General features: G+C 41.4%; 1 protein-coding gene across 4 annotated transcripts in view; it reads left to right on the forward strand.

Moving 5' to 3' along the window:
• Positions 1-52: 52 nt before the first annotated feature.
• USP20 (ubiquitin specific peptidase 20) overlaps positions 53-23,628 on the forward strand; it is a 60,889-nt gene continuing 37,313 nt past the window's right edge. Inside the window, exons 1-2 of one of the 4 annotated variants that reach the window (XM_036750424.1) lie at positions 3,569-3,653; positions 21,831-21,907. The gene's annotated coding sequence lies outside the window, so the exon portion shown is untranslated. Of the gene's footprint in view, positions 125-1,437; positions 1,471-3,558; positions 3,654-21,830; positions 21,908-23,628 lie in introns of those variants that run through there. The other 3 variants (XM_036750421.1, XM_036750425.1, XM_036750422.1) reach the window with 3 other exon arrangements.

Here is a 23,628-nt window from a genome sequence, read left to right on the forward strand (position 1 = left end):
AGTCCGCCCCGCCCCGGCCGGCCCCGCCCCTCCCTGCGCCGCCGCCGCCGCCGCCGCCCGGGGCTGAGGAGGACGGGGAGGGAGCAGCCGCGCTAGCGGCCGCTCCAGAGCCCAGCCAGCCGAGGTGAGTGTGGGCGCGCGGGGCGACGGCCCGCCGTTATTCTTCCAGAGCCGTGGGGGCGGGGAGGGGAGGAAGCCGGCGATTTTCTGTGGGGGAGGGAGTGAAAGGGGACCCTTCCACCGCCCCCCCCTCCGCCTCCCTCCTCTTCTTCCTTCCCCTCCCTTTTCATTTCTTTTCCCTCCCTTCCCTTTTCGTTACCCTCTCCTCCCGTCTCCCCTCCCCGCCTTTTTTCCCCTCCCCCCTACTGCCCTTCCCTTTCTTCCTCTCCCCTCTTACCCTTCTCTCCTCTCCTCCCCTTTCTTCCCCCTGTCATAGCATTTCCCTCCTCCCTTTTCTTTTTCTTCTCACCTCCCTTCCCCTTTCACTTCCCTCCCTTCTCCTCCCTACTCCCCTGCCCAAATCCCAAAGCTTGAGCGGTGGTCAAAGTTATGGCAACGTTCCGACCCACCCCCACCCCACACCCTCGCAAAGGTGCCTTCCTACGAGACAGATTTTTGGCAAATATAAAATCCTGTTTGTACCATTGTCTCTGGTATATTTCAGTAATTATTTAATTCAAACTGTAGAGAGTTGGCCTTTAATGAATGAATGAGATAGCCTAAAATAATACTTTTAAAAGTAAATTGTATTTGAGGACTTAAGAAACATTTTTGCAATGTCCCACAGCCCTGAGATGAATTTTTTAAAGGAAAAAAATTACGCCTTTCCCTCCTGTTGTTATTATTTTAAAACAAACACCACTAAAGATAGCATCAGGCGCCAGGCCTCTGTCATCCCTAACCAATCAGAAGGGAGCCTCCTAAATTTTTAGTTAACATTAGTATGGTAGCCTAGTGACTACTGGATTCTGGAAGGAGAAGGTTCTGTACTTGATTTTTAATATTTACTTGTGAGTGACCTTGGCTAAGTTCCTTAATAATTCTATAACTTGCTTTCCTTATGGGTAAATGAAAGAGAATAAAACCTTCTCTCTAAGTTCCGTGAGAATTAAGTTCATCTTTTAAAAGCGTGTTTCCAGAAGACTAAGGCTTTATATTTAATACATAGTAATTGTTTACTTTTTTTTTAAACTGTAGGGGAGGTCATTTCTTCAGATAGTTCACATCTTCCACCAGCAAGTTATCGTTTTAATGGAGTCAACAGTCATCCCCATTTACTCTCCCCAGATATCCTTTTCAATTGCTTATAAATGTGTACACCAATGCTGATTGTTTTTTGTCATACCGTTGGACTGCCAGTGTTGACTGGTGCCTGAGAAATGGGTTGTTTTTTTTTTTCCCTCTGAAAGGGTAAAGTTTGACCTGCCTTGGGCTACGGCATATTATAGTATATCACACCAAGCCTGCAAGGTAGGTGGCACCAGGTAGTACCACCTAGGTGTCTTTAAAAATAACTGAAGACCTGTCCTCTCAAGACCGTTGTTTTGATGGTTGCTTAACTAAGTACCCCGCCCAAAGATTCTGAACTCAGACTCTGGCTGTGACCTAGGCCCTTGTGCACTGACTATGCCCTTCCATGGAAGAATTCAATAGATAACCTATCTCATAAGCTAGCCTATGACTGAATGAAAGATTGGCAGCTTTGTTTTAGTTAGCGCTGGGCTACAAATTAGAAGACCTGAGTTTGAATTCTGGCTGTGCCACTTGTTTGCTTTGTGATCTTAAAGAAATCACTTAGACCCGATGCTTCTGTTTCATCTGTAAAATGGGACTGATATCTGTATTACCTATCTCACAAGGATTTTGTGAGGATTGAATAAGATCATGGCTGTAGAGAATGGATATAAAGCATTTTATAAACCATAAGGTGTTATTTTAACGTCAGCTTTTATTACTATGAATTTAGATTTAATAAATGTTTGTTACTGAGTTGTGAGAAAATTTTGATATTTTTGTTTTGTTTTAGGAGGGATGTTCAGTTTGAATTTCTAGCGCTACTTGCTTTAAAAAAAAAAAAAACAAAACCTTTGGTTTAGCTTAGAGGTCTAGATCCTTACAAGTTAAATCATTCAATTAGCTAGTGTTTATTGAGTGCCAGCTCTGTACTAGTCATTGAAGATGGAACAAGGCCTAGTCCCTACTCCAAGGACCTTACTCTTTAGTGGAGGAGATAGGATATAAGGAATAGAAATAACAGCAACAATATTAGGTGATGTTTGTTTATTATAGTGCTTTACGAATCAATTTCTTCACAGTAACTCATAACTAATACATATTAAAATATCTCCCTGCCCTTTTTAGATTGTTATTTGTATCTTTTTGTTCCCAGCCTCTTGGACAGTGCCGTTGAAGCAATAGATACTTAATAAATGTTTGCTGAATTGAGTGTGTAAAAAGACAAATATTCATTTTGAATGTAACAGTGAAAATATTTAAACAGTTCAAAACAATACAAGATGTCATAAGGTCATAGCTGATTGTGCAGCCAATTATATAGCCAATAAGTGCCACTGGGAGCCAGCCATCACTGGGACCTGGGCTGGGCTGCTCCTTGAAGGAGGCTTGGAGGAGACGGGGCTAGAGCCAGGTATGGAAGGTTAGGCAAAATTTAGACCAGGAGAGAGAAGGCAGTCTTGCTTGCTTTTCCCATTGTGGCCCTGCGCGACTATCCCAATTCCCCCTGGATTTCTAATGCTTATCCTAATACCTTAATTGTTCGTGCTCCGTCAACACCGCCCCCCTCTCCCTACCAAAAGACTGCATACCGCTTTCCCGAAGGGCACACACTTACTTTTGGGCGGGGGAGGGGTTAATAGGTGCAAGTCCCCTGGTACTGAACACTGGGGTTATTGACAGCTGACACGGTTTGCTCTCAAGGTGATGGCAATCCGTAAGAGGAAGGACAGGAAAGGTGTTTGGTGGCAAAGGCGATGATGCCTTTTCTTTTTAAAAAGGTTTTACTGATTCTCTTAAAAAATAAAAGTCACTGACACTTTACAGTGATCGCACTCAGACTGCACCGTCTTCTAAAACAAGCCTGCGTGCAAAACACTTCCACACATTGGCAGGGTCTGAAGTTGTATCTCTTGTACCGCTCCTCAAGTCCGCCAAGTCTGCAGAAAGGCTGAGCACGGACCCTTTTCCCAGGAGGTTATAACCCGGGCACTGGGGGAGAGGGCCGCCCCAGTAAGCCCCAGGAGTCCCCGCCTCCCGAGCTCGGAGCTGGGAAGACTCTGGGCCCCGCCTCCGCCCTTGGCCTAGGAGCTCCTTGGCTTCTCCAGCCCACGCCCCGGGCTCGCTCGCTCGTGGGCTCGCTCTCCAGGTGGGAGGCACTTCTCCTGCGCCCCCTGCTCCTGCTACGTTCGTGGACCAGCCCAGCGCGGCGCCGCCCCCACTCTACCTGTCCGGGAGGCCCCTCCCCCGTTCCCTCCCCCTCTGCGCTTGGGTCCGCTCCCGCTCTCCTCTCCCCAACCCCCCGCGCCTCGGCCGAAGGCGGGCGGAGACTCCAGGTCCAGGGGTGCTTGAAGTTACAGTCCGAGCCTGGGAGAGGCGAGGCGGAGACCGAGGAGGGCGAGGACCGGAGGAAGGGGCCGGTGAGCGGTCAGGGCCCCGTTTCTGGCGTTGGGGGACTAGGGGCCTGACCCCAGAGCTTAGCTCACCGGAGCTTAAGGAATTGACTGGAGATGGGCGGGGGAGGGTTGAGGGAGAGGGGGGAATGAAAGGATAGGGGGAGCGGGGACCAGACCCACAGCTTAAGGGAGGAGAGTTGGGGTAGACGGGGCGGGGTAAGGGAGGGGGGGGGCGGAGTGGGAGGACCAGAGGAGAGTTAAAGGGAGATAAAGAGGGCTGAGAGAGAAAAGGGAGAATGGGGGAGGGTGGCGGAGGTGAGGCAGGTTGGAGAGGTCCGGGAGTGAGATGGGGGAGGGGATTAAAGTAATGGGCGATTGTGGATGGATCGATGCTAGTCAGGGACCTCCCTCCTCTCCCTCCCCGCCCCCACCAGATAGGGAGGAGAAGTTTGGTAAATGCTAAGCTGTTTTAGTAGGAAAGGGTAATAAAACCCCGAAGGAAATGTGAAGGATAAGGGGGGGGGGAGTGATTAAGGTTAGTAGGAGCCAGGATATTTGGAAGACAGAATTGAGGGAGTCAAACAAGGCAGTTTGGGGGGTGGAGGGGAGGGGGAATGGTTTAGGAGGAAGCCTGGAGTTATATTGGAAAGGGGATGGAGTGCATTGGTAACTCAAGTAAAAGAATTAGAAGATGAGGACTGAAAGCAGAGGGGTGATGGTGGTCGAGAAATGTGTAGTGTATTCAGAAACCAGGCAAGAAAACCGAAGGAGCTGGTGACACTAGGCCGAATTAGTTAGGGTAGTTGCCTAGGATGAGAAGCATTTCCCCAGAGGCTGCTTCCAGCCTCTGTTTAGTTTTTGCTGTGCAGCGGCTCCTCTCATTTCAACGAGCACCAATGGGGTGGGCCCTTGATTACTTAACCCTCCTTGCAGCCACTTTACTACCTTTTTTTTCTTGAGGAGGGAGGTAATTCTGGAATTACAAAGGCTGTCATTACAACCACATCATACCACTTGTGTGGACAAGGATGATGCAGCAAAAGGTCTTTGGGAAAATGATGAGTAACACTGTGAAGCAGTCTGGGCAACAGGCTACCTGGACTCTAGTTCCCCTGTTCGAATTTGATGCTTGTTCATAGGCCTGCCTCCTCCAGATCCTCCTTTATCAGGGAGTAAAGTATGACAGTTGCATTTGATCTCTTCTAAAGGATCATTTATTTTCACCTGCAGCCTCTCTTTTGAAATCTTAATTGTGTAACCTGGCAGCCTCCAAAGGAAGGCTGATTTCACTCTGAAAGCTCAGTGGGAATCTGTACATCAGTGTATGTATGCATTCTCTCTCTCCCTCCCTCTCTCTCTCTCTCTCTCTCTCTCTCTCTCTCTCTCTCTCCCCCCCCCTCTCTCCCTCCCTCCCTCTCTCCTTCTCTCCCTCTCCCTCCCTCCCTCCATCCCTCCCTGTCCCCCGCTTCCCTCTTTCCCCCTCTTTCCCTCCCTCCCCCCCCCCTTGCTCTCTCCCCCTCTTTCCCTCCCTCCCCCTTGCTCTCTCCCCCTCTCCCTCTCTGTCCTTCCCCTCCCCACCCCACCCCCAGGTCTTACAGAGGTTTTTTTGGTTTTTTGTTTCTGTCTTAACTCAGAGGGAAAAGTGGCATGTGAATAGCCAGGAGAATAGCTTTGTCTGCAGAGTTGGTGCTGTAGTTTTTGTATGAATATGGAAGGTGATCGATTAGATTACTTGTGGCGTAGTGAGATTTGGTGACAGGCAGCTTATCCTCTTTAATTCAAGTTTTAGCAGTGGCTGCTGGAGGAAGAGGGAAGATGGAGGAGCTCTGCTTTTTGTAAATTGTAATTTCTTTTCAGCAGGTCCTAAACAAATACCTACTGTGTGCATATCTTTACCAGGCACACCATTTCTTTGACATTTTTTCAAAGTGTTTCATACTGCTCCCACTTCTAAGATGAAAATGAGGAATCCTAAATATTTTAAGTTCCTGGCGAAAGCTTAATAAAAGAGGTTTGTTCTCTGGGAAAGGTTGTGCTCTGATAATTGGTAGTCCTTGCCCTGTGCTGCATTTTTAGGGTTTGCTCATCATTCCTATTAAAGGAGGATTATTTACTTGGCTTCAGAAGCAATTAACTTCAAGCTTAGTTAGTGCTTACTGCAGCCTTGCTTTTCTTTATCTACTTACAACCAGTTCTTTTTAGGTTCCATAGGTCTGGATGTTAGGCCTTGGGGAATTTGGCTCTAATTTCCGCCTAAGTATTGGAGTCTTTGGTGGAATTCTCTATGTGATGTGTCAAAAGAAGAAAGCATATTGTTGGTGGGTGGAAAAGGTCCTAGTGTGTGGCATAGTAGTGCTCCTCAGCTCAAGGAATCATTTCTTTATGAGGTCTGAACCACAATTCAGGGGCTTTGTGGACTAGTGCTTCTTGTGTTATCCTTTTTCTGTGTGGCCTGGAAAAAAGGGAAACCAATAGAAGCTGTGCTTAAGGTAATTTAATTTTTTTTTAACAAACACATTGTAATTTTAATAAATGACTATTTTAGGAGATGATACAAATTAATTGTAATGTGATGGCAATGTCTCGTTACAATAAAAGAAAACCTTGGTAAAGTCGATGGGAGAATAAAAGGCCCTTTGGTAGTCAGAGGAAAAAACATACATTTGAATCTGCTTTGATTATAAGTATTCCTTTATCTAAGGAAAGACTTGTTTTTCCCCCCACAGTATAACTAGGTGAGAGACACTGCATTTCTTCTTTCATACAGATGATATGGTATATCTGGGATATATGTAATGTGGAGCATTTCCTCAGAGAGTTAGGAAGTTGTTCTGGAAACATTCTTGAATTAAAGCAAAAATAAAATCAAAAAAGGTTTTTTTTTGTTTTGTTTTGGATTTTTTTTAAATCTGACCTCTACTTCAGATTGCAGATTCTAAATGCAGTATATTTACCCACAAGCTTTGGTAATCCTGTGCAGGTCAACATTTCCTTCCACACTGAATCAAAAGTATTCAGTTTCTCTCTTCAAAATAGGTAGAGGAGGTCTCAATTCCTGATTTCTAGTCTAACCGAGAGGTAAACAAAATAATTCCAGAAAAAGAATTTATTAAGGTTATGCTAGGAATAAGCTCTTTTTAAGATTATGGCTCAACTACTTCTAATTCTATGCTAAGCTGGAATATGTTGGAACGAACATGAGGTAAATATCATAGCTATCTGAGAAGAACTGAAGAAAACTTTTTAGATAGCAGTTGACTACTAAGTGTACTTAAATCTAGAGGTAGGTATGATCATGGCACTGAAGGAGTCATCAGAGTTCTGTCACCCTACTAATATAAAACATTAGCACTGTAGATTAATAATAATGGTATTAATGATAGCTACCATTTACATAGCATTTCAGATTTTCAAAGCACTTTACAAATATTATTTTATCTCACAAGAAAGGTAGATGCTGTTAATATCCCCATTTTACAGGTGGAGAAACTGAGGCAGACAGAAGTTAAGTCACTTGTCCAGGGTCATTCAGGTAGTAAATATCTCTGGCCAAATTTCTACTCAGGTCTTCACTTGACTTTGGGTCCAGTGCTCTCTATTCGCTGAGCTATCTAATTGCTTGTGCGTGGGGTACAAGACCCCTACCAATATGAAATAAAAATTCATAAAACAACGAGGTGTCTGGAGGAGGAACAGAAAGTATTTTATTCAATTCTCAAGAGAAAGGGGCATCACCTCTGCTAGGACAGACTAGCAGAAGGAGGTGAATCACAAAGGCAAAGCACCAACATATATCATGTCGCAAAAGAACTCCCACCCACCACTATCCCTCCTCTCCATTGGCTGGGAGGCAGGCTTACAGTCTAGGCGTGAAAAGCTAGACAGAGAACCAGGAAATCAAGTAGAGCCAATCTGAAACATATCTCCTTATTTAGTAACTAACTGCTGATGTGGCGATAATATGGCTAAGGTAAAGAGGAGGAATGAGGAAAGAGGGAGGGGACTTCTGGAGCAGGGAACAAACAACCCATACGTGGTCCTTTTTGTCCTTATTTGGTAACAACTCTGTGCTAGCATGGGTGGGGGGGAGGCACTTATTGCCCCAGGCCCCGAATTCCTGAGAGTTAGGTAATCACATTCCCACAAGGTTAAATCCCAAGTCTATCCCATCCTCTCAATGCCCCTGCTTATTCCAGAAATTAAAAAAAGGTAATGTTTATATTTTCTCTCTCTGTAAAGTCTTCACAGGAATTATCCCCCACTCAATCACCTCTCTCATTTCATGCTGTTTGAGGACTTCACTCACCACTGATGATATAAATTATCTACCAGCCCATCTTCTTCACTTATCAGACTTTCATACCACATTCTTTTCTCCATCATGCTTGTGTCCCCATTACCCTTTTCAGGCTTGCGCCCCTCCTCCTTTTTTATTCAAAATTTTTTTGTTTCCACATCTTTAGTACTCCCATACTCTTTCTCATCTGAATTTTTCCCTTTTAACTATCACCCCTTTTTGTAAATATGGGAAGAAGTAAAGGTTGATCACCACATTGACAAATCAAAGGGGGCAGTCCTCTTTGTAAATACAGACACGGAGACCCAAAAGAAAACAATAATGCAATCGTCCCTCTAAGATTCGAAAGTCTCTTTCCATAAGGCTGTCTGGCAGGGAACAACATCAGTGAAGTCTTCTGGTCCTTGGTATTTGTTTCAGCCATCTCCACAGCGTCTCAGCATCTTCTCCTTGTCTTCTTATAGGAACCAACTCTCCTTCCATTCTCCTACCAAAGTTACCCTAGCACAATTTTAAACTGCCACCTCTAATTCCTATACCCTAATCATTTTACACTTTCCAAATTGGAACCTTAACCAGTTGTCCTGTTTAAGAAATTCACATCAGAACACAGTTTTTTTTTTATATTTTACATTAACTCATTATTAATTCCTCACCAGGAGGATGAGATTTCACTAAGAAATCAACAACAGACTCCAATACATACACAAATACATCACATAATCAATTTTTAACACAGTACAGATAACATCATAAATTTTTTGTCATACCATGTTTCTTTGATGGCATTTACAAAATAAACCACAAGCCATTCTTCTTTTAACGTTATTAATTGTAACGAAACTTTAGACAAGCTTGATATTAACCAAATAATATCCTCACAAGCCCTTGACCTGATTGTCTAATTGTCTCCTTACCATTACCAAGAATTAAAGGACCCTAACTTATACAGGACCACACACAGGAACACTAGTCCCAGTCCTATGACAATCTAAGATGTTCCATAATCAATTATTTTAACAGATTTGTTACTGTACTTACAAAACCTTCTGATTATAGAAATTGGCCACCAAGAGATTGGGGACTTAGAGTAAGGGGACCATATTTTCCCCAGCTTCCTGTCAACTCCAGGCAGAAGTTGTGTCAAACTGCAAGCTGCATTCAGCCAGGCCCAAAGGCCACTGGCATCTTGGGTCAGCCTTCCTTGATACTACACCTGGAGTTAGACTCAGAAAAACAGCCAGTTAACAGTCCTGTTAAGTCTTTGAATAGCAAGTACCAGTAATCAATTTAAGATATGACTATAATCTCACATTGTTTAAGGAACATCCTTAAAGCTAGCTCTAAATAGCTTGCATGCATTTCCTGCCTTATTCATAAAATCTTCCCATTAAGATCATGAGTTATTACTCTAATACATTCGCATCAGTTTCTCCTCTATTTTTCTTTTTATGGTGTTTTTAATTTAATCATTTTTATTTAATATTTTAGTTTTCAACATTGATTTCCACAAGATTTCGAGTTACAAATTTTCTCCCCATTTCTACCCTCCCCCCCATTCCAAGATGGCATGTATTCTGATTGCCTCGTTCCCCAGTTAGCCCTCCATCCTTTCACCCCACTTCCCCACCCCCCACGTCCCCTTTCACCTTACTTTCTGGTAGGGCAGGATAGATTTTTATGCCCCATTCCCTATATGTCTTGTTTCCCAGCTGTATGCAAAAAAAAAAAAAAAAAACCACAACCTTTTTTTTTTTAAAAGCATCTGCTTTTAAAACTTTGAGTTCCTGTGAAGTTTGAATACAGATTGAGGCACACTACATGCTCGCCTTTTTTCTTCTCTTTTGTTTTTGTTTTTGGGTTTTTTTTTTTTTTGGTTCCGTCTCTTCTTTCTCGTGATTCATTCCATTGGTCATAATTCTTCTCCACAACTTGACTAGTGTATAAATTAATTCAATGTGAAGTTATACATGGTAGTTATATGAGATTCCATGCCGTCTTGGGGAGGGAGGAAGGAGGGAGGGGAGAAAATCTGGAACTCAAAATTATGTGGAACCGTGCGTGGTAAACTAAAAATAAATTTAAATTTTAAAAAAAAACTGAGTTCCAAATTCTTTCCCCTCTTCCCTTCCCACCCACCCTCCCTAGGAAGGCAAGCAATTCAACATAGATCACACATGTATCATTATGTAAAACACTTGCACAGTGCTCATGTTGTGAAAGGCTAACTATATTTCCTTCCATCCTGTCCTGTCCCCTTTTATTCAATTTTCTCCCTTGACCCTGTCCCTTTTCAAAAGTGTTTGCTTTTAATTACCTCCTCCCCCTATCTTCCCTCCCTTCTATCATTCCCCCCTTTTTTTATCCCCTTCCCTTTACTTTCCTGTGGAGTAAAATACCCAATTGAGTGTGTATGTTATTCCCTCAAGTTGAATCTGATGAGAGCAAGATTCACTCATTCCCCCTCACCTGCCCCCCCTTCCCTTCCAACACAACTGCTTTTTCTTGCCACTTTTATGTGAGATCATTTACCCCATTCTATCTCTCCCTTTCTCCTTCTCTCAATATATTCCTCTCTCACCCCTTAAATTTATTTCATTTTTTTTAGATCTCATCCCTTCATATACAACTCATCCTGTGCCCTCTGTCTATATTCCCTTCAATTCCCCTAATACTGAGAAATGTCTCATGAATTACACACATCATCTTTCCATGTAGGAATGTAAACAAAACATTTTCCAATTTAGTAAGTCCCTTATCAATTCTCTTTCTTGTTTACCTTTTCATGCTTCTCTTGATTCTTGTATTTGAAAGTCAGATTTTCTATTCAGCTCTGGTCTTTTCATTGAGAAAGCTTGAAAGTCCTCTATTTTGTTGAAAATCCATATTTTGCCTTGGAGCATTTTACTCAGTTTTGCTGCGTAGGTGATTCTTGGTTTTAATTCTAGCTCCTTTGACCTCCAGAATATGATATTCCAAGCCCTTTGATACCTTAATGTAGCAGCTGCTAGATCTTGTGTTATTCTGATTGTGTTTCCACAATATTCAAATTGTGTTGCTTGCAGTAATTTCTCCTTGACCTGGAAACTCTGGAATTTGGCGACAATATTCCTAGGAGTTTTCTTTTTGGGATCTTTTTGAGGAGGTGATCTGTGGATTCTTTCAGTTTCTATTTTACCCCCTGGTTCCAGAATATCAGGGCAGTTTTCCTTGATAATTTCTTGAAAGATGATGTCTAGGCTCTTTTTTTGATCATGGCTTTCGAATAGTCTAATAAATTTTAAATTATCTCTCCTGGATCTGTTCTCCAGGTCGGTGGTTTTTCCAATATGTTTCACATTGTCTTCCATTTTTTCATTCCTTTGGTTTGTTTTATAATACCTTGATTTCTCATAAAGTCACTAGCTTCCACTTGCTCCAGTCTAATTGGTCTGGTCTGTCCTGGTGCGGCCCATGCCGGGCTGCCCTCCTCTCTCAGCACCATGTGATAGACCTTTCCTGGTGACCATCCAGGCTCTCCTGGGTTGGAGACCTGTTTCCCTCTGCTATTTCATGGGTTCTGCAGCTCTAGAATTTGTTCAGAGCCATTTTCTACAGGTGTTTGGAGGGATTTGGGGGTGAGCTTAAGGAAATCCCTGCTTTCTAGCTGCCATCTTTCTCCTCTTTTTTTCTATTCCTCTCTCGTTATGCCTGATCTGAGAGAATTGAAATATGATAGGTTCAGACATTAACTTTATCTCTTAGAATGGGTGAAAGAAGGGGGAGGAACCACAAGCCCTAGAAAGAGGTAGGGAGAGATACCAGGCAGGAGTGGATGTCTTGCATCCAAGAGGTTGCCTATGTTGTCCTTCAAGTGCTCAAAGGATAAATTTCATTCAGAGTTTCCAGGGAATGGGGGAAAGCTATGGGGAGTAAGCTAGGATCCTAGGAATGATGGTGACCCAGAATCCTGCACTCTGCCCTGCCCCACAGAGTCCCCTATTTGAATTAAGGCATTAGGCTTCTAGTCCTATGGAAGCAGGCCTAACCCTAGGCATAGGGTGGGAATCAGGAATCGGTGGGTTAGAAACAGAAGCGGTTCACAGTGGGGCCCAGAATCCAGTATAGCTAGAAAGCATACAGGCAAGTCTCCAAGGTGAGGGGTTTTAATACATAGTCTTTTCTTTTTTTTGTTTACTTTTCTGGCTAGTCTCGCCCAGCATCTTATCTCACATCCTGCCTCCTTCTTGCTGCATCTGCCTCAGCATTCCTGTCTTCCTCACTATCCATCCAAATGCTTTTTGAGAGAGAGACAAGGGAGCTGTCCCTGCCTGAGTGGGGGTGTGGAGGGGAGTAAAATGAGGCTGAAGCAGCATCCAGGGGATGAGGAGAGTGGGGAACAGGAATCCTTGTTGCATGACCATCTGCAGGTGGGCAGCCAGTAGTCTAAAAGACACAAATCTGACACAAGTTTGATATGCAGGGTTCAAATAGAAAGAACATTACAAGTTACAAGGAAAGAAACTAAGAGCCCTGTAATGCGATTATTTACTTTGGACATACAGGATTTTCTGATCTTGTTATTTTCTCAAAAGTTTCCCTTCTGATTCCAATTCCTTTAGGAGGATCAGATGCTATTGAGGATCCAACTCTATACATGTAAATATAAGTAACAACACTTTGCAGGTAGGAGCTTTCTACCCTTGAGTTCGATAGTTATAGAGACGAATTTACTTATAAGAGACTTGACTTTTACTCCAGTCATCATAAAAGACTTGGGAGCATACATAAGTAATTAATTCCAAAACAATGCATATCAATAAGTTGCTTATAATAAAGCATGTTTGTACCACAGAACACACCTTATAAACGGATATTATTTCCACAATAATAAAAACTTCGAATGAAATTGCCTTTTCTATTAATGCAAAAGTATCCCATAAATTACCTCTAAGAAATTTGCAATGAAATTCTTTTCTCCAAACCAAAAATGTCTCTGATTTAGTTCCAGCAATTAATCACACCATTTGTATTAATACCCAATTGCTCATATCACTTTTAAAACATTTATTCCACATAGATACAAAGTAACTTTAAATCCCAGCCTTAGTTTATGGGATAATGATTCAACCTTACATTTGTATTTTTATCTCATGAACTTCTTTTCCCTTTGTGCAAATTATTCTCATTGATGTTTAGAAAGAGTGTTATCTTTCATGTGACTGTACAAGAGTACCAATCTACCCAGTCATTTGATTAAAAATGGCAAGACTTCACATATTTACATTAATCCAATTTTCCATTGTTCCCCATAAAACCATCTAGGTCTGTAGGTATATACCTTTCCTTTTATCACTAACTAAGCCCATCACTTTTGCTGACCTTAAAAAGCCAGGTTTGGAGGTCTGATGGCTTCTGACCCCGGCTGTTCTCTCTCTCTCAGTAAAACTTAAATCCCAGTGCTGCTGCCCTTCCCCCCAAGGCCTCTATAGAAGCCATTATAAGCATTCCCCAAATATAAAGTTCAACAAATTAGCTCACAAATAGAAATTCAGCAGGCCTTCTAAAAATTATACAAAAGATTTTACAAAACAATTTTTTAAAGAGTATTTTCCCTTCTTTAAAAAGTCCAAAAATTATCCTGATATTAAAAGGGACTGTCACTAAACTTTCATGAAGAAAATCACTTGGACAGCTCTAAAATGATATGTGTCTCTCCCCTCATTAAAGCAAAAATAACCTTTAAACATTGGGATTCATTCACAAATTCCCAAAGTGCCGTCACAAATTAGTCCATAAACCTCCAGATTAACATACATAAATGAATCTTTAGATGATGCAGGCTTGAAAATCACACCCCTATATTTTTCAAAGTAGTATAACAACTCAATTCTTTGTTATTACAGAATTTCTAGATATCACAAATTTTCCAGATTTTCTATTCACAAAACCTCTTGTATATAACAAGTACAACAGGAGATTCTCACAAAGTATCAATCAATAATCTTACAAATGCTATTAAGTGATAGCAAAACAATTTTAACTGAATAATAACAGCTTTTTAACCCATTCATCATTTTTCTCTGATAGTAAACCATACAAATTTAATGCCTTAAACATATTTATGTATTTTAAAAAAGCTTGAAATTACCCATCAAATTAGGTGAATGCATATTAAAAGTAATATTACTTGTTCATAACCAAACACAACAGTTTCAAGCTGTCACATTTTTATCACACCTTCTTTTTTCAAAAGATCAATTCCTATGTATATAACAAAATTTAGACCTCACAAGGGTCTCTCAAATTATGAAGGGCTTCAAATGCTAGGCTAAGGAGTTCATCTTTTATCCTAGATGTAATAAAGAACTATTGAAGATTTTTGATTAGGGAGGTGACATAGATCTATTTAGGGGATCTCAATTTGGCACTTGTGTGGAGCATGGACTAGAGTGGGAAATGACTATGGGTAGAAAAAACAACTGGGAGGATATTTACTAATCCAAGCAAGAGATAGTCGAGGCCTAGACTAGAGTTAACACTAGGTAAATCCACAGGAGCTGGGTGCAAGAGATGCTGTAGAAAAAGAATGGCAAGACTTGGAAATTGATTGCATATGGGAGCTGGAGAGGGAAGAGTCAAGCATGACCCAAAGTACCAAACCTGGGTGTCTAAGAAAACGGTGGTACTCTTGATAGAAATAAAAGTCAGGAAGACGTGGTCTGGCAGAAAAGATATGGCACAGCCAGAGGATCTATGCTCTAATCTCAACTCTGCCACTTAGTAGCTTAGGCAAATCACAGAATTTCTCTTACCCTCAGTTTCTTCATGTGTAAAACAAAGGGGCTGAAATTAAATGATTACTAAGATGCCTTCTAGGTCCAAATATATGCTCTATTATCATTTGAGATACTTATAGGATATCCAGATGAAAACACCCAGCATGAGAGTAGGATTCTAGGAGAGAAATAAAGGAGATATAAAATATATATGTGTATGTACGTATACACACACACACACACACACACACACACATATATATACACATACACACATACATATATGTACACACACATATACAAACATACACACACACACATAAAATCTGGAGATCATCTGCCTGGAAATAATCATCAAACTCTTGGAAGCAGATGAGATCACAGGAGGAAAGAAGACTAAGGATAGCTAGAGAAAAGACTAGAGAAGAACTGTACAACATGTATCTGCCAAAGGATTTAGGGCTGTATATTAGGAAGGCAGAATTTATGATTTCAAAGAGAATCTCATATGTGCCTAAAAGGTCCAGAACCGCAGGATATAAGGAATTCTCTAGGCAGAAGGCAGGAGAACTAAAGCATGTATTTACACTCCACAGTAACAATCCCACAAACCAGCGTCCCCATTTTGATATTTTCATCAAAAGCTTCCAGGCCCAATAAGTCCGCCTTATAAGGGTAACCAAAAGGCCACAGAGAAGCGAGATAGTATAAGGCAAAATCGTATACATGCTTCCCCTCTACGGTAAGAAGATTACCTACTAGCCTCTAGTCAGCTCTGCTACCGGCAGCTCAGCTTCGGCTGTAGGCGTCTCTGGCTCCAACCGGAAAAGGAAAGGAGGATCTTCAAGCTGTCCTCTTCCCTCTTATAGAGTTTTTGACATCATCAAGCGCCGCCTGAACGACCAGGGCCGATTGGTTCTTGACTTGGCCCCTCCCCCACCGTAGACCACGTTAACACACCTCCCCTCAGCCAGCACCACGACTCATCACACAGGAAGCTCTGGTCCTGCCCCGGAAGAGCAAGCCCCAGTGTCCAGGGAAGCTCAACGAGGCAAGCTGAGTCATTCAAAGAAAACAAAGTCCATTCTGGCTACAGGCTGCTTTGAAAAATGTAGGGATGCCACTGCACCCTCCTGTTTGTCATGTGACCTACCACAACCAAGCATCATAAGTTTGTCTCTAGTCTAACTTATCTATAGCAGGAAGTTTAGTCTATTTTAATTTTGGCCCCTACTTACTGCCAAGTTGTGCAGATCCGGAATAGAGGATAAAGAGCCTTAAGGACTGCCCATGTTTAGTGGAGGGGAGGATAATATTCCATCTAAAGGATACTGAGGAATGGTCAGAAAGGCAGGAAAGGAGAAGTGTGGTCTAGTGCAGCTCTTCTTAAATTGTGGGTTGCGACCCCATATGGGGTTATGTAATTGAACGTACGTGTGGGGGGGGGGGGTTGAAAAAAATTTAGCAACAGTAAAAGGTTTCTCAATGCACAACAACAAAAATTTAATTCTAATCAAATGTGTAATGAGTCTAAGGGGTTTCTGGCAGCTCTCACCCATGTTGTATCTTGAGACTTCACTGTAGCCTTGGTTCTGCACACACAGTATGTTTACTCTGCACTACTCATGCTGTTACACCACACAATGCCAACAAATGGTACCAGAAACACCTCAACACCTCAGCTTAGATTCAAGACTATTGTATGTTATGAATTGCAGTGCTTTTATTATATGTACAAAGTTTTCTGTGCTTACAGAAATACAATAGTAAGATAAAATTGAAAGTTTTACTAAAAAAGTTGACATATTGAAGAATAGAGTGGAAAATGGTTCTTTAGAAATGTTTACAACTACAGCTGATTTTATGATTGAAAATAACCATCCCAAAGATTTAATTGTAAGAGTCAAAATGGATCATCTGAAGTGCCTGGAGACACAATTTCAGAAATATTTCCCTTCAAATTTTGATTCTAAAAAGCTGAACTGGGTTCATAAGCCATACTCAATTGAAATAAAAAACATCAGTCGTCGGCCATTAAATGTTCAAGAAGAATTTGCCAAGTTATGAAGTGACACAGTTAAACCTGAGTTTCCTAAAAAATTGTTAAATGAATTTTGGCTTGGGATTAGGACAGAATTTCCAACAATTTCTGATATGGGTCTATAAATATACTTCTGCCACTTTGTACTACATATTTATTTGAAGTGGCATTCTCAGCACTAATGATTATAAAATCAAAATATTGATTACCTTTGAAAGCCATTAAATGCAGTATCAAATATTCCACCAAGATTTAATTCTTTACGTAAAAATAAATAAGTACATCCATCTCATGAGTATGCAAGTTTGCTTTCATCTTTAATAAATGATAAAATTATACGTATACCAAAGAATTGTTTTAAAATAAATCTCTTTATTACTGATTATCAGTAAATGTTTGATTTGTATACCTATTTTATATACCTATATAACCATGGCTACGTAAAAATTTATCAGGCGAAAAGAAGTCATGAGTAAAAAAAGTTTAAGAAGCCTTGGTCTAGTCACTCTAGCAGATAGAGAGCTGGCCTTGGCCTAAGCAGAACCTGGGTTCTGATCCATATTAGTCATGTGACCCTGGCTGAGACACTTAACCTTTCAGTGCCTCAGACAACTCTATAGTTGCAAAGGTGAAAAGCAGTAATGGCAGAGAAAATCTCTTACCTGAATCTCCTTATGCCAATGAAATCATGGATCTGTTCAAAAACAATAATAGGAAACTAAGAGAAGACAATGTCATGGAAGCCAAGGGAGTACAGATTGTCAAAATAGGCTTCAAGAGGCTGAGGATGGGGCTGAGAAAAGGTCAGTGGATCTGGCAGGTAACGAACTGTTAGTCATCTTAAAGAGGGTATAATGGTAGGGTTGTAAAGAGACTGACAAGTGAATGGGAGGTAAGGAAATGGAGGCAATTAAGTGACCCTTTTCAGGAGTTTGGGTGAGAAAGAAGTAGAGCTATAGGATGATATAAGGGCACAGCAGAATCAACTGAAGGTTATTTAAGTATAAGGCATGCTTTTAGGCATGAGGAAGGAGGCCATGCATAGAAAGATAAGAGAAAGGCAGGGAATGATGAAGGAAAGAGACTGGAGATGGGATCAGGAATAGGAGGAGAGATTAGCTTCAGGAAGGAGAAGGCCTGCATTTTTCAGAGAGTGAAGGAAAAGCTAAGAGAAGATAAGGAGGGATTGTGAGGTATGGAGAGGGAGAAGAGGAAAGGCCTAAAGGGTGGCCTGTAGTTTCTCAGAAAAGCAGACCAGGTCCTTTGCTAAGTGTGGCCTGTTCTGCCAGACAACAATGTCCAAACTTAGAGACATATCCACTCCAAATGTTCTTATAAACTATTTATACCTGACTGGTGGTAGAGCCTTCTGAGCTCATACTGGTCTGATCAGCCACAGTGGGACACACTGGACCTTGACCCCATAGTGATGTCATTTTGGTTTTTTTGAGTACCGCAAGAATGACAACCAACCTAAGAAAATCCCTTGCTCAGTTGTTCAGTGTTTGTCAGTGGTCAATATTGTTCACAATCATATTACAGCCTTATAACTTATACAGGCAGAAGGGGAAACTCAGAGAGGAAAAAAAATCATAAACTATGATTTTTAAGCAGTTAACAGTTATATACTATTACAAACTGGTAATCTTAAGCTACAGAATAGTAGGGTAAATAAATTAGGAAACACAGTATGGGGATGGGTTAAATCTGCACAACTTTGCTAAGTGCCCCCCCCAATTTAATTGGAATCACCCTCATTAATTTCTGACTTGAGCCAACAAATAGTTACAAGTGGGGGATAATTTTTGTGAAGACTTCGAAGAGAGAGAAAATATAAAAATTACTTTTTTAAAAAATTTCCGGAATAAGCAGGGACATTAAGAGGATGGGATAGACTTGGGATTTAACCTTTTAGGAATGTGATTACCTAACTCTCAGGAATTCAGGGCCTGGGGCAATAAGTGCCTCCCCCCACCCACCCATGCTAGCACAGAGTTATTAACAAATAAGGACAAAAAGGACCACCTAAGGGTTGTTTGTTCCCTGCTCCAGGAAGCCCCCTCCCTCTTTCCTCATTCCTCCTCTTTACCTTAGCCATATTATTGCCACATCAGCAATGCCCCTTTCTCTCGAGAATTGAATACAATACTTTCTGTTCCTCCTCCAGACACCTCTTTGTTTTATGAATTTTTATTTCATATTGGTAGAGATCTTGTAACCACATAGTTTTGGGGGCTCGTCCGGGATTCACCCACAAGCGGGACCCCTAACTGGACCCTGGGGGTTGGTGCACCATCGGAGATTTCTCTGGCAGCCGCCAGACCAGGCTTGGGGTAATTTCACTTCAGCTGAGTAAAGTCCCGAAGAAAGAGGAACTTGGAGGAACAGAAACAGAGAAGAACCTCCTACTGAGTGAAACCAAATCCCAGCAGGCCAGTGGGAAGGACAGTCACATAAGTTATATGCGTATAACCTGGAGGTGGGCGAAATCTGGGGATCCTGGGGTCTTGACTGTGGAGTCATTGACTCGGAGGATCTGGCCATGGACCTCATCCAAATTACGGGTCGACTCAGGGAAAAGGGATTTGGGAGTTGGTGGCATTCGAAGCCCTTTTGCTGCCAGAGGCAAAAGAGTTGGTGTTGGGAAATGGTAAAAATTCTCTCTCTCAGGAAGGGGTAGATTGATTTGCATTTCAAAGCCTTTCACTGCTTCACGGAAAAGGTTTCTAGCCGCAAGGGGAGATGTGGAGCATGAAATGGATTATTTTTAATTTAATGTTTGGGATGGGTCTGAATTCCAATTCTATATTGTTCGTGTGCAATGTTTGTCTAATGTCCTGTCTGTGTACTTAAGGAAAGTTTTACATACTATGTTCATGCGGAAAATTTTTAAACTCTACGAACTGAGAGGTCAAAAGGAATTAATTAGCAAAAGGATCACTGGAAGGCGGTGGAGGAAGAAACAGGGTTGAATGGGGGTGGGGGGGGGCGAAGAAGCTCCTTTAGTATGCAAATTGTTACCCATTCAACTCTTAAGTTTTAAGATAAAAGCAGATGGAGAAGAAGTTTGGTGAGTATAATCTTTTTTGTCATTTTTTTGAAATGTCTGAGGTAGTTTGGGTCAAGATTAGGAAAGAGATTGAAGTTGGAATGCAGAGGGTAAAATGTTTCATTAAAATTGGGAACAAAAGAGAGATAGAAGCAGGAAATAAGGGATTTGGGTGGGGGTAGAACACCAGCTGAGTCCACCTGGCTCTGGGTGCCAAGTGCTCTTGGCCACCCCCTCCCCTACCCTCCACATTGGAAGTGGGATGAAAGACCCTCATCAATTAAAAGTTAATAAGGAGCCGTCTCAGGATAGCAACAGAAATACATTTTATTCAATTCTTGAGAATTGGGCAACCCCTGCTAGAACAAATCCAGCAAGGGAGGCACTTTACAAGGAGCAAAGCACCCATAATTATACCTAACCCAGGAGAATTCCTGCCCACCTTTGACCTTTCTCACCATTGGCTGGGAGGTGGGCTTACAATCTGAGTGTGAAAGCTAGACAAAGAACCGGAAAATTGAGGCACAGAAACTCCAATTCCCATTCCCTTATTTAATGATTACAATTGAGGTGACATCTATAAATCTAAAGAAGGAGAATAGGATAAGGGTAGGGGGAGACCCTCTCCATTCTCTTACAGTACTTTTATAGTAAAGGAAAGCAAGTCACAGTGACCCTATTCTCACTGAGCAAATCTTTAAACCAGAACCAGAAGAACAAAAAGTTTCAGGGTAAACTTTCCCAGAGGCTGAGCCATCAGACTCTCACAGCCTCAGACTTTTTTTTTTCACTTTCCTATTTCTTGATTTTTTAAAAGATTTCTTAGTATAGATATAGATATATATTTATACATATCTTCCCTCTGAAGTCTTCACATTTTATTTACCTCACACAGAAGACTGTGGGTGGGTCAATCAGGGATTGAATTGTACAATTCTTACATCTCTTTAGCAATTGAGAAAAATCCTTTCTCAAATTATCTAAGGCAGAAAATACTTTAGAGGATTTTTTTTAAGAGTCCAAAGGTTTTTTTTACTTGGAAGAGAAGTGACACACACCCCCTCAAAATCCTTAGGCATTTTGTTAATTGCCAGTTACATACATAAAATGAGGCTTGGAGAAAGCAGGGGGCCAAATTCAAATAGCTAGGCAAATTTTCCTAATACTTGGGCCAGAGGTAATGGGTAGTTCAGAGAAGAGCTCTTGTGTGCTAAATAAAATGTATTTAAGGGAATATGTAAATACCAAAGGTAGTGGGATCAATAATTTCTACATGAGATAATCTGAAGATGTAATTGAAGTCATCTTATTTCCAAATTGTATTTTTAGAGTTCTCTTAGGCTGTAAATTTGAGTCTTGCCATTCTGTTTCTACGGCATCTCTTGCACCCAGCTCCTGTGGATTTACCTAGTGTTAACTCTAGTCTAGGCCTCGACTATCTCTTGCTTGGATTAGTGAATAGCTTCCCAGTTGTTTTTTCTACCCATAGTCATTTCCCACTCTAGTCCATGCTCCACACAAGTGCCAAATTGAGATCCCCTAAATAGATCTATGTCACCTTCCTAATCAAAAATCTTCAATAGTTCTTTATTACATCTAGGATAAAAGATGAACTCCTTAGCCTAGCATTTGAAGCCCTTCATAATATGACTCCCATCTACATTCCCATTCTAATTTCCTATTCTTCCCCTTCTTGTATTCACCAATCCAATAAGAATGGATTATCAATTGTTATTCATACCATGGCATCCTCTCACTTTTGCACAAGTAATCTCCCTTGTGAAGGAACTTAATCACTCCTTACCTTCAACTCTTAGAATCCCTAGCTTCCTTTAGAGCAGGGCTTCTTAAACTTTTTCCACTCAGGATACCTTCAGTGCTTCTTAAACTGTGAGTCATGCCTGACCCACAGCTTAGAGCATGGCTCTGGTGCTTCCTTCCATATAAAACCTTTTGTGTTCTCTTTATTTATGCTGCTGCACTCTCTCACCTTTGTGAAATTGCTTTGCATAAATTTTGTTTTTTGCTTTCCTGGTGCACATGTTATATCTTCCAGGAAAACGTAAGCTCCTGAAGGGGAGAGACTGTTTCCTTTTTTACCTTTGGATACTTAGCATCATACCTGGCACTCAGGTACTTAATAAATGCTGGTTCAATTGACTTATCCTTAAGTAGTTAAAAGTCTAAGTTGGAAAGAGTGATCTATGCAAAGGTAAATAGCCATTCAGTAATGCGTACATGTTAAATGAGTGTGGTGGCCTCTGGGGAAAGGCTTAAAAAATAGTGCTTACTCTACCTTAGAGGATGGAAAGATCAGAAATTTCAAACTTTGAAGCCAATCATTGTCCAATGATTTGTGAATTCAGTTTAAATACTGTTCCCTTTCAGCTGTTTCAAACAGTTCTTTAATAGGAATTCTAGCCCTTCCAGGGAATTGCAGAAGGGGTAGATGGGATTGATTGGAGCCACAAAAACTTTGAAGGGTGAAGTAGGTTATAATAGGTTTGTGTTTCTAGAGCCTTAGGAAATTCCAGAAGAGCCTGAAGCAAACTGGTTGATGAGCCAGGATGGAATGCTTGATAAATAGCCAGGCCCATGCTAACAGAAGGGGTATGAGGCTGGACCAGGGAGGGAAAAGAAGAAGAAAATAACATTTCTGTGCCAAGGCTAACAGCCACTGTTCTGAATCCACACACCCTCTTGTAGTGTCTGTGGATTTCTTCTCCTTAATAAGTCTAAAGGAATCTGGAGAAGTTCAGAAGCCATATAACCCTGCTTGCTTAACCCTGGGGCAGCTTCAAGGCTGAGCAGGTTCTAGTTGTCAGAAAAGCCCAGTGGAGGTGTTGGCAATTGTGCCCAATCAACTTGCAAAATAAGAGAAATTAATCCTAGAAATTAAAGGTCTATTTGGCTTTTTTGTTTGAATGCTCGTTTGTGTGGTGAACTCCTTTTGATGGAACTCCTTCTACCAACACGGATCTCAGATCTCAACCTCAATTAATTTTAGAGAGTTGCATGAAGTAGATAAAAGTTAAGTGACTCACCCAGGGTCGTATAGCTAGTAAATGTGGAGAGAAGATTTGAATCTAGGTTCTCCTGATTCCAAGCTACTGTAGAGTAGAATTACTTAACCAGGGGGTCTGTGAACTTGTTTTTTAAAAAAATGTTTTGATAACTGTATTTAAATATAATTAGTTTCCTTTATAACCAATATATTCTGTTCTATGTGTTGAAAAACATAACTCTGAGAAGATGTCTACCAGCTTCCCCAGACTGGTCCATAACACAAAAAGATTAAGAGCCTCAGCTCTGGAGTGTGGCATTTTTAAAAAAATCACCGCAAGTCTAGTCTGATGGATGTTTGCTAAATATTGTCCTTCCTATGTTAGAGGCATCTTAATTTTTTTTTTCAGAACACATAGATCTGGTAAACCATGCAGTTAGGTGGCAAAGTGGATGGAGCCCTCGACTTGGAGTCAGAAAGACTTGAGTCCTGTTGCAGACTAGCTGCCTGACCCTGGTTAAGGTCACTAACCTTCTAAGCCTTAACTTATCTATCAAGTGGGAATAATAATAACACTTACCTCACAAGGTTGTTGTGAGGATAAAGTGAAATCATGTATGTAAAGTGCTTGGTAAGCCTTAAAAAGCAGCACTCGTGTTAAGTTGTTTTCAGTCGTGTCTGAACCTTTGTGACCCCAATCGGAGTTTTCTTGCAAAGATACTAGAGTGGTTTGTCATTTCCTTCTCCATCTCATTTTACAGATGGGGAAACCGAGGCAAACAGGATTAAGTGACTTGCCCAGAGTCACAAAGCTAGGAAGTATCTGAGGCCAGGTTTGAACACAGGAAGA

This window comes from Trichosurus vulpecula, chromosome 3, assembly GCF_011100635.1.
Source record: "Trichosurus vulpecula isolate mTriVul1 chromosome 3, mTriVul1.pri, whole genome shotgun sequence".
NCBI classification, from domain to species: domain Eukaryota; kingdom Metazoa; phylum Chordata; class Mammalia; order Diprotodontia; family Phalangeridae; genus Trichosurus; species Trichosurus vulpecula.